The sequence below is a fragment of the Hippopotamus amphibius genome, chromosome X (assembly GCF_030028045.1).
Source record: "Hippopotamus amphibius kiboko isolate mHipAmp2 chromosome X, mHipAmp2.hap2, whole genome shotgun sequence".
Taxonomy (NCBI): Eukaryota; Metazoa; Chordata; class Mammalia; order Artiodactyla; family Hippopotamidae; genus Hippopotamus; species Hippopotamus amphibius.
This window is the reverse complement of record NC_080203.1, coordinates 31,274,418-31,285,120: the sequence shown is the minus strand read 5'-3', so window position 1 is coordinate 31,285,120 and position 10,703 is coordinate 31,274,418. Positions and strand designations below refer to the sequence as shown.

The following is a 10,703-nucleotide window of genomic DNA, read 5'->3' as shown; positions in this document are numbered from 1 at the left end:
TTGAGAATGATGTTGGCTTTTGGTTTCTCATATATGGCTTTTATTATGTTGAGGTAACTTCCTTCTATGCCCACTTTCTGGAGAGTTTTTTATCATAAATGGATGTTGAATTTTGTCAAAAGCTTTTTCTGCATCTATTGAGATGATCATATGGTTTTTATCCTTCAATTTGTTAATGTGATGTATCATATTGATTGATTTGCATATATTGAAGAATCCTTGCATTCCAGGGATAAACCCCACTTGATCATGGTATATGAACTTTTTAATGTGCTGTTGGATTCTGTTAGCTAGTATTTTGTTGAGGATTTTTGCATCTATATTCATCAGTGATATCGGCCTGTAATTTTCTTTTGTTGTGACATCTTCTTCTGGCTTTGGTATGAGGGTGATGGTGGCCTCGTAGAATGAGTTTGGGAGTGTTCCTCCTTCTACTCTATTTTGCAAGAGTTTGAGAAGGATAGGTGTTAGCTCTTCTCTAAATGTTTGATAGAAATTGCTTGTGAAGCCATTTGGCCCTGGGGTTCTATATATATATATATATTATATATATATAATATATATATGTATATTTAAAGCTATTTATTGGAATATAATTGCTTTACACCCTTGTGCCAGTTTTTGAGGTAGACCAAAGTGAATTAGCTGTATTTATACATATATCCCAATATCCCTCCCTCCCACTACTCCCTCCCACCCTCCCTATCCTGGCCCTGTAAGTCATCATTCCTCATTGAGTTTATCTCCCTATGTTATGCAGTAACTTCCCACTAGCTATCTGTTTTACATTTGGTAGTGTATATATCAATGTTACTCTCCCACTTTGTCCCAGCTTCCCCTTCACCCCACCCTCCCAACCCCATGTTCTCAAGTCTGTTCTCTACATCCGCAGATTTATTCTTGCCCTGTCACTGGGTTCTTCAGTTCCATTTTTTTTAGATTCCGTATACATGTGTTAGCATACATATACATGTGTTAGCATATGGTATTTGTTTCTCTCCTTCAGGCTTACTTTGCTCTGTATGACAGTCTCTATGTCTATCCACCTCGTTACAAATAGCTCAGTTTCATTCCTTTTTATGGCTAATATTCCACTGTATATATGTGCCACATCTTCTATATCCATTCATCTGGTGATTGGCCCTGGGCTTTTGTTTGTTGAGAGATTTTTAATCACAGTCTCAATTTCAGTGCTTGTGATTGTTCTGTTCATATTTTTTGTTTCTTCCTGGTTTAGTCTTGGAAGGTTGTACTTTTCTAAGAATTTAGCCATTTCTTTCAGATTATCCAATTTATTGGCATATAGTTGCTTGTAGTAGTCTCTCATGATCTTTTGTATTTCTGTGGTGTCGGTTGTTACTTCTCCTTTTTCACTTCTAATTCTGGTGATTTCCGTCTACTCCCTTTTTTTTCCTGATGAGTCTGGCTAATGGTTTATCAATTTTGTTTATCTTCTCAAAGAACCAGTTGTTAGTTGTATTGATCTTTGTTATTGTTTCCTTTGTTTCTTTTTCCTTTATTTCTGATCTGATCTTTATGATTTCTTTCCTCCTGCTCACTTTGGTTTTTTTTTTTTTTTCTTCTTGTTTCTCTAGTTTTTTTCAATGTAAGGTTAGGTTGTTTATTCGAAATTTTTCTTGTTTCTTGAGGTAGGATGTTATTGCTATAAACTTCCCTGTTAGAACTGCCTTTGCTGCATCCCATAGGATTTGGGTTGTCATGTTTTCATTGTCATTGGTTTCTAGGGAGTTTTTGATTTCCTCTTTGATTTGTTTGGTGATTTCTTGGTTGTTTAATAATGTATTGCTTAGCCTCCGTGTGTTTGTATTTTTTACAGTTTTTTTTCCTGTAGTTGATACCTAGTCTCATGGTGTTGTGGTTGGAGAAGATGCTTGAAACAACTTCAATTTTCTTGAATTTGCCGAGGCTTGCCTGGCGACCCAAGATGTGATCTATGCTGGAGAGTGTTCTGTGTGGACTTGAGAAGAAAGTGTATTCTGTAGTTTTTGGATGGAATGTCCTATAAATATCAATTAAGTCGAGATGGTCTAATGTGCCATTTAAAGCTTGTGTTTCCTTGTTTATTTTCTGTTTGGATGATCTGTCCATTGGTGTAAGTGGGGTGTTGAAGTCTCCTACTATTATTGTGTTCCTGTTGATTTCCCCTTTTATGGCTCTTAGCACTTGTCTTATGTATTGAGGGGCTCCTATGTTGGGTGCATAGATATTTACAATTGTTCTATCTTCTTTTTGGATTGATCCCTTGATCATTAGGTAGTATCCTTCCTTGTCTCTTGTAACAGTCATTACTTTCAAGTTTAATTTGTCTGATATGAGTATTGCTACTCCCACTTTCTTTTGACTTCGATTTGCATGGAATATCTTTTTCCATGCCCTTACTTTCAATCTGTACATGCCCCTAGGTCTGAAGTGGGTTTCTTGTAGACAGTATATAGAAGGGTCTTGTTTTTGTACCATTCAGCCAGTCTGTGTCATTTGCTTGGAGCATTTAATCTATTTACATTTAAGGTAATTATTGACATGTATATCCCAATTACCATTTTCCTAATTGTTTTGGGTTTATTTTTGTAGGTCTTTTCCTTCTCTTGTCTTTCCTGCCTAGAGAAGTTCCTTTAGCAATTGTTGTAAGGCTGGTTTGGTGGTGCTGTATTCTTTTAACTTTAGCTTGTCTGTAAAGCTTTTGATTTCTCTGTTGAATCTGAATGAGTTTCTTCCTGGGTGGAGTATTCTTGGCTGTAGGTTTTTCTCTTTCAAGACTTGAAGAATATCCTGCCACTCCCTTCTGACCTGCAGAGTTTCTGCAGAAAGGTCAGCTGTTATCCTTATGGGTTTTCCCTTATATGTTATTTGTTGCTTTTCTCTTGCTGCTTTTAATATTTTTTTCTTTGTGTTTAATTTTTGTTAGTTTGATTAATATGTGCCTCAGTGTGTTTCTCCTTGGCTTTATTCTGTATGGCACTCTCTGAACTTCTTTGACTTGATTGCTTATTTTCTTTCCCATGTTGGAGAACTTTTCCAGTATAAATTCTTCAAATATTTTCTCAGACCCTTTCTTTGTTTCTTCTTCTTCTGAGACACCTATGATTCGAATGTTGGTGTGCTTAATGTTGCCCCTGAGGTCTCTGAGACTGTCTTCCATGCTTTTTATTCTTTTTCTTTTTCTTTTTCCTGCTCTGTGGCAGGAATTATTTCCACCTTTCTGTCTTCCAACTGAGTCATTCTTCTGCCTCAATTATTTTGTGGTTGATTCCATCTAGAGTATTTTTAATTTCAGTTTTGTGTTGTTCGTTACTGTTTGTTTACTCTTTAATTCTTCTAGGTCCTTATTAAATGTTTTTTTATTTTCTCTGTTTTGTTTTCGAGATTTTGGATCATCTTTATTATCATTACTCTGAATTCTTTTTCAGGCAATTTGTCTATTTCCTCTTCATTTGTTTAGTCTTGTGGTTTTTTTTTTTTTATCTTGCTCCTTTGCCTGCAAGGTGTTTCTTTGTTTTCTCATTTTGTCTAATGTATAGTGTTTGCTGTCTCCTTTCCCTATGCTGCCTGGTAGTAATTCCTCTTATCTCTGTTCTCTTTGGCTTGAGGTATCTATCACCGGGGCTTGCTGGTCTTTGGTTGCATTTGGATCTTAGTGTTGAGAATGAGATCTCTGGCAGAGCACTCGCTGATTAATATTCCATGGGTTCAGGAGTTCTCTGGTGGTTCAACCTCCTGGACTCAGTTCTGCTGCCTCATATGTGCAAGTTTTACTGGCAGCTGGGCCACCAAGACTCTGCAATCTGCACAGCACAGAGAAAAAGTAGGTAGAAGGGGAGAAAGAAAAACAGAAAAGAAAAGGAAGAAATGTAAAGGAGAGAGAAATCCCCAAGACTGGTGGTAAAGGCAACTCTAATCAGTCAAAATAACACAAGGAGATGTGCACACTTGCACTTCCAAATACAGAATAAGAAGAGAAAAGAAAGAAAAGAGCAAGAGAGAGAAAAAAGAAAACAAAGAAGGGAGTAATCAAACCAATAAACTAACAAATCCATATATAAATACATACAGTAAAGATTAAGCTAACAAATACATAAAACCAGGAACAAGTCAAACATACCAGGAAGTCCTCCAATACTTCTAGCTTGGTCTCTGTACCTGCTGTGGGAAGGACTGTGGAGAGCTCAGACTGTGATCTGGTATTAGTCCTGTGTATTTGCCCCCACAGTCTACAGTTGCCCCCTAAGTCTGCAGCCTCTATTGTAGAAACACTCGTCTATTCAGGTGATCCACAGATGCAGCGTCTATCAAGCCTATTGTCGGAATTAAATCTGCTCCTCCTGTGGCTCTTTCCCTTTCTCTTCTTTGGTCCTACAGTCCTTGGGGATCAGTTTTCGTTTTGGTCCCTTCTTTGCGTGTGGGCTGCTCTCAGGAGTTGGTTCCCCACCCAGGCAAGAGGGGGCAAAAGAGGGTGATTGGGGCTCACTTTCAAATTCAGGTCGGGGGGGAGGGAGAGATATGGCAGTCTAAGTGAAATTTGTGGGAGTCCTTGCAGCAGCAGAGGTCGGCATGAGCCTGACGCGTGTCGAGCATTCTCCCAGGGAAGTTGGTCCTGAACGCAGGACGTTGGTCCTGAACACAGGACCTCTGGTGCCAGCGGGCTGCACCTGTTGCCAGGGGGTTTGGCCAGTGACGTGCCTTACACACAGGACACTTGGCAGCAGTGGCAGGATCTGTGTTTTGATTTAGCAGTTGTGGATTGTGGGTGGTGCTCGCACAGGCACTGCTCTGCAAACTGTGCATTCGTGGAGCAGCAAGCTCCTCTTGAGCACCCCAAAACAATGGTCTCCTTCCTCTCAGTCAGGCCCAGGCTTTTCCCCAAGCTCTTTCCCAGCTAGCTGTGGCGCACTTGCCCCCTGGCTCTTTTCGAGCAGCCAACCCCAGCACTCTCGCTGGTGTCTGTTGCCCAGGGCCCAAGCCTCAGCACCCAGCCCCCACCCGCCAGTGCAGGTGAGCAGACTAGAGTCTCCAGCTGGGGAGTGCTGCTTGAATCCTCCATGCTGGAACCTTTGTGCTCTGCTCTCCCCACACCTGTTGTTGCTCCCTCCTCCAGGGGCTCCGAAGCTCCCCCTACCTGTCCCCGCCAGTGAGTGGGCTTCCTAGTGTGTGGAAGCTTTCCCCACCTTCACAGCTCTCTCTCAGAGCAACACTTCTTCTTGGAATTCCTTTGTCTCTTTTTTCTCCTTTTTTCTTTTGTTCTACCCAGTTACATGGTGATTTTCTCATCCTTTTGGAGGTCTGAGATCCCCTGCCAGTATTCGGAACTTGTTCTATAGGAGCTTTTCCACAGGTAGATGTTTTTCTGATGTATTTGTGGGGAGGAAGGTGATGTCCACGTCTTACTCCTCCACCATCTTTCTGTCTCTACGTGATTCTTTATGGTGTAATACAAGTGAGACAAAGATAACCTCTTTATATTGGTTCTATATTGTTTATTGCTTCACAACAGGCCAGGACCCATTAGCTCAAAAGTACCTGTTCAACTGGTTTAAATATAGGCTGAATAAGCAGACACTTAGCCATTTAGAGCCTGCCTGCTTTGCATATTCCACAAAACTGCACTCAACATCTGCTAGCTATAGATGAGAGAGATTCTTTAGTTATAAAAGCTCTGCTGCCTTTCAGAGCTCTCTGACCCAAGGACTCCCTGCACTGTGTGGCTATGACATCATCTAGACTTATAAGTCCCCTCTCCATTTTCTCTCTCCACTGGGGTTTTCCCCCTTGTCCTCTCCCCTTCTGGGAGGTAGCTCCCATGCCATAGCTTGTGAGGTCTCACGCTGTCAGGGACTTGCCTACATGCAAACCTGTCAAGTCAACACCCATATAAAGCTCATTGTCTGCTTCTGTCCTTCAGTTATGTCTTTTCCCTTGATCGACCCTAAACTTCTTCTAACTTCGCACAAGTGGTGGTGAGGAAAGAGGAGGATTTTGGAGGTCATCCAGAAACTAATATGGGGGCCACCCAGTCAGCAGGACAACTAGCAAAATGATCTTAGCTGGGATGTCCAATTTAAAACGCCTCTGTATGAATTTCGCATTTCATTTCTCTGTGTTGTATTATATGAAAGGAAAATTAAAGTGCAGTCAGTACTGCTAAGAGAGCTCTCTTAAATGGAGCTGGGAGGTCAATGAGGAAGTGTGACTTATGCATGTCTCAGCCTGGATGGAATCTGAGTTTTTGACACTTGCTGACCTTTTTTTTGGTTTGTTTTTTGTTTTTTTGTATTTTGGTTTTTTTTTTTTTTTTTTTTTGCCCTGCTGGTGTTCATTGCTCCTCTCAGGCTTTTCTCTAGTTATGGTAAGTGGAGGCCTCTCTTGCTGCAGAACATTGTCTCTAGGTGCATGGGCTTCAGTAGTTGCAGCACGTGGGCTCAGTAGTTGTGGCCCGAGGGCACTTGAGTGCAGGCTCAGAAGTTGTGGCTCACAGGATTAGTTACACTGAGGCATGTGGGATCTTCGAGCCCCAAGATGGAATCCGTGACCCCTGCATTGGCAGACAGATTCTTAATCACTGCACCACCAGAGGAATCCAACCACTTTCTGTCTTGACAGAGGCACCCAGAACACCTGCACAGTGTTCCAGAAACTCAAGATACTTGTTGAACTCTTACCCTAAAATAATTCGTGACAGCCTATACCTTAAGGGCAAATATTTCCTGTCTTATATCAGGGTCAGACTATTTTAACAACCTTGTGTTTTTGCCTTTATAAACCCCTGACTATTTCTTTTCCCCAGAACACCTTTTCAGTTTTACCCAAATCTGTGTCTCTGGAATTGCAGTTCCTAAGTCCCCAAGTAAACTGTCTTCTTATTGCCAGCCTTCTGCATTTCTTGGTCGACAATTACAGTCTATATGTTTCATGCTCTCACCCTCTGCTTCATTAACCTGGCCAAGCAGTAGTGCCAATATTTGAGTGAACCCATGACACTGGAAATAACTTTTGGGGTGAGAGGTATCAGGCTGCTCTGTGAAGGAGCTCAGCATGCCTGGATGGTTCCCCCACTAGGCAGTTGCTAGCCTTTGTAAGCCCTGTGGCCCTAAATACACAAAAAAGAGAGCAGTGCATGCCTCTGGACTGAGGGTGGGCTCCCCCTGACCTGATAATGGGCTCTAGTGGGAGGAGCTTCCCATGGGCAGGCTAATGATTTCTGGTACTTAAGGGGAGCAGATTTTGCCCCTTTGACTATCTTTAGCTGGTTCTTTTTAAGAAACAGCAGACAGAGGGGAAGTTCTCAAAACTGAGTAGAAGTTACTAGAGGGGACATCTCCATTTGATAGAGCAGCTCTCTCTCTGTACCAGGCAGAGGGGGATACCTAAATCACTAGAAAGTCTTATCAGTGGAGAAGGCACCCAGGTTTAATCTGCATAACAACCATACCTTGTGTACTATGCTTTTCCTAAAAACCTCCCATAACTGGCTCCCCCCAAACATTTTCTTTTGTCTTTAGCTGGTATTTAAGGTGGTGGTTGGGGCCATTTCGAGGAGTTATTCAGTTTTCCTGGGTCTCTCCCGTGTATACAAGGGTCATACATGTGACTGAACTTCTGTTTGTTCTTCTCCTCTTAATCTTTTATTGCGGTGGGTGGCGGGGCGGGGGGGGGGGGGGGTAGGGGGGGAGTCGAATGTCCCAGCCAAGAACCTGGAAGGGTAGAGGGAGAATTCTTTTTCTTCTCTGACAGTACTTAGAGCCGGGAGGGTGTCCTTCTCCCTGTCTACTGCTATGGCAGGTTAAGGAGCCCACAAGGCAGACCTCGCAGGCTGAGGCCAGAATCCTAAGGGTACGTAGAGGAGTCACCTTTGTAAATAGCGACCCTGCTGTGCTGCTGTCAGGCTTGCATCTGCTATTGAAGAAGGCATCATTCTAACCCATCCTCAGAGGAATATGGGGACTCCAACCCTTGGACTGAGCTGGCTAAAGTGATTCTTGAAGTGACTAAAAGCAGAGGTGTTGATATTCCTGTCCCTCCCTGCAAGGAGGGATCTGTCCTACTGAACAGGTGCTTCCGGGCACCGGGTGTGTTGTGGGGGAGTAAGCGCCACCTAATGGGGGCTGAAGACAAACAACTGGCTGCCATAGTCCAGTTAGGAAAAATAGTGTCCCTACTAAGGGATCTCTCACAAAGAGTGTGCAAGATGAGAATGATCCCCAGAGGAGGCTTTATCCGGGTCCACATCACATGCACCTGCTTGATGTGGATTTTGAGGTGTGGAGGGCTCCCAACCTAAGGCAGGCCTCAGAATTACCCAGGCAGACTCAATGGAAAACATAGGCTGAGCCCTCTTCTCTCTGTCTGTCGCCTCAGTTTTGCTCTCCATCTTAGTATACGTAGGTCTTTCTGCTCCATGAATATGTAGTCCAGAACAGCCACTGTAATGGAGCTCATTTTGGGCGGATACAAGTGTACCAGTGGTCAGATATGCATAAACAAACAGCTCAAAGCAGGCTAAGTGAGGTATAGGCTGATACTAGTTCTGTATTTCCAGTGCTGGTTCTGTAAAATCACCTTTACTGCACTTGCGGAATGGGGGGAGGACATCGATTAAATTTTTCTTTGGTTAGACGGAGAAAGACAGATACTGTATAATCTCGTTGCTATGTAGACTTGAGAGAAATCCCACCAAACTCATAGAAAAGGAGATTCGAATTATGGTTAACAGAGGCCGTGGGTGGGGGAGGGGGAATTGGATAAAGGTGATCAAAAGATATGGACTTCCTGTTATAAGAAAAAGAATTCCTGGGGAGGTAATGTACAGCCTCAGGACCATATTTAACACTGCTCTATGGGATACATGAAAGTTGTTGAGAGTCAATCCTAAAAGTTCTCATCACAAAATAATTTTTTCTTCTTCTTTTATTTTGTATGTATATGAGATGATGAATGGTCACTAAGCTTACTGTGGTAATCATTTCATGATGCCTGTAAGTCAAATCATTACGCTCTGCCCCTTACACTCATACAGTGCTGTATGTCAATTCCTTCTCAACAGAAATGGGAAAAATTTCTTTGGGACACTCATGATGTAAAGTTTGGAAATAGATGAAAACATTGTCTCTTACCCTCATTTGTTTCTTGTCGCTGTTTCTCCCTTCTGAACTCCAATAAGAGATCCCTGTGTAAACCTAGGAAAAGCAACTCATGAAAACTTCAGATTTTCTTTTCCTCTGAGCTTGCTATGCCTGCTTGACAAAGCAGAGGCGTGGGCCTCCCAAGCCCTGGCCAGACCTGACTCTGAGCACAGCCTGTGGCCTCAGCCACCAACACTGCTTTCCAGACCACCCCCCCCAACCGCCGCCCCAACTAGCTCTGGAGCCCCTGTCCATCACTGCCTTCACACACACTCTCTGCAGCAAAGCTACTGAAGTCATCCTGATTTATCTTTTTCTGTCTTTCTTTCTTTTCTTCCAATTTTTCCCCCATAATACTCCTTTGACATAACTTTGGCTTTTGTAAGGTCTCAGATAATCAGTCCTGTTCCACTGACTTACAAATTTGTCATAACTGGAAAAGCAAGATAAAATATATTTCACCTTACCACAGGGAAGAATCCAGCCTGAACTTAAAATCATCCTCCACGACCAACACATTCCACACAACCCATCTCTTCATCACAGTACCACAAAAAGAAGAAAAGCCTCAGGTATTAGAAATTCCTCAAGAGACTATTCATGAATGCATTTGGTAGACTCAAAAATTTAAATGTGTGAGGAATCCTCATGGAGTAGGCTCCACTCTGTATAACTCTTGCCTAACTTCCACCTCTCTCAGGTCTGTGGAACTTTGTTTGAAATTGTCTTTTTAGTGTGTTTGTTCTTTAGAAATATTTCAAAGGTTGCAACCCACCCGCCCACCTCCACTATAATGCATAACCTACTTTGTTAGCAACACTTTCAGACTGACATATCAAAGAATTGCAGAAAATGAACATTTAGGGCTGCCACTCTCTCCACTACTTTACCAAACACTTAGAAACTCCAGCAGGAGAGGGCCTCTCTCCCGTGGGGCTGTGCGTGTGTTGGGGTGGGGTCTCTTTTCTCCTCAGCCCTTGGGTTGGAGGCCCTGATCAGCCCTGCAGGATCCCTGTCAGGGCTGCCATGAGCTGGGCAGCCTTGTTTTCCTACCTCGGGGAGCCAATACTTGGTGTACACCAGGCTGGGCCTTACGTGGCAGCACTGGGCACTGGGACTCTGGCTTTCCCGAGACACTGCCAGGCTCTCGTGGACTGATCCTGGCCTAGGCTGGCCCCAAAGTAGCTGAGCCTCCTGCCTGCCCCCAAGCAAAGACACATGCACCCCCAACAAGTGGTCACCTACCCCAGAGGTGCCCGCCAGCGAGGGGGCCTCTCACCTTCTGCCCCCCTACTAGACAGCTGCTTGGTCACAGCGGATGTCACCAGGAACACGGTCCAGGCGTGGAGGCTGTTGTAGAAGGGCATCTGAGGCAACCTCGCTTGCAGGGGAAGCTCACCGTTTTCCCTGCCGGGACTGACTTGGGAACCAGGCAGGCCACTCCATTCCTCAGCTCTCAGCTGCGTCTCCTGCACGGGGTCCCCTGCAGGACTGCGATGCAGGGGTGGAGAGGAAGAGCCCTGAGTTGGTGCTGGAGAAGAAGGGCACCCTAGGAGTCAGGGCAAGCTA

General features: G+C 43.7%; 1 pseudogene; it reads left to right on the top strand.

The window, feature by feature from the left end:
• Positions 1-10,052: 10,052 nt before the first annotated feature.
• Positions 10,053-10,198, top strand: LOC130842786 (small Cajal body-specific RNA 20; annotated as a pseudogene).
• The last annotated feature ends 505 nt before the right edge of the window (positions 10,199-10,703 follow it).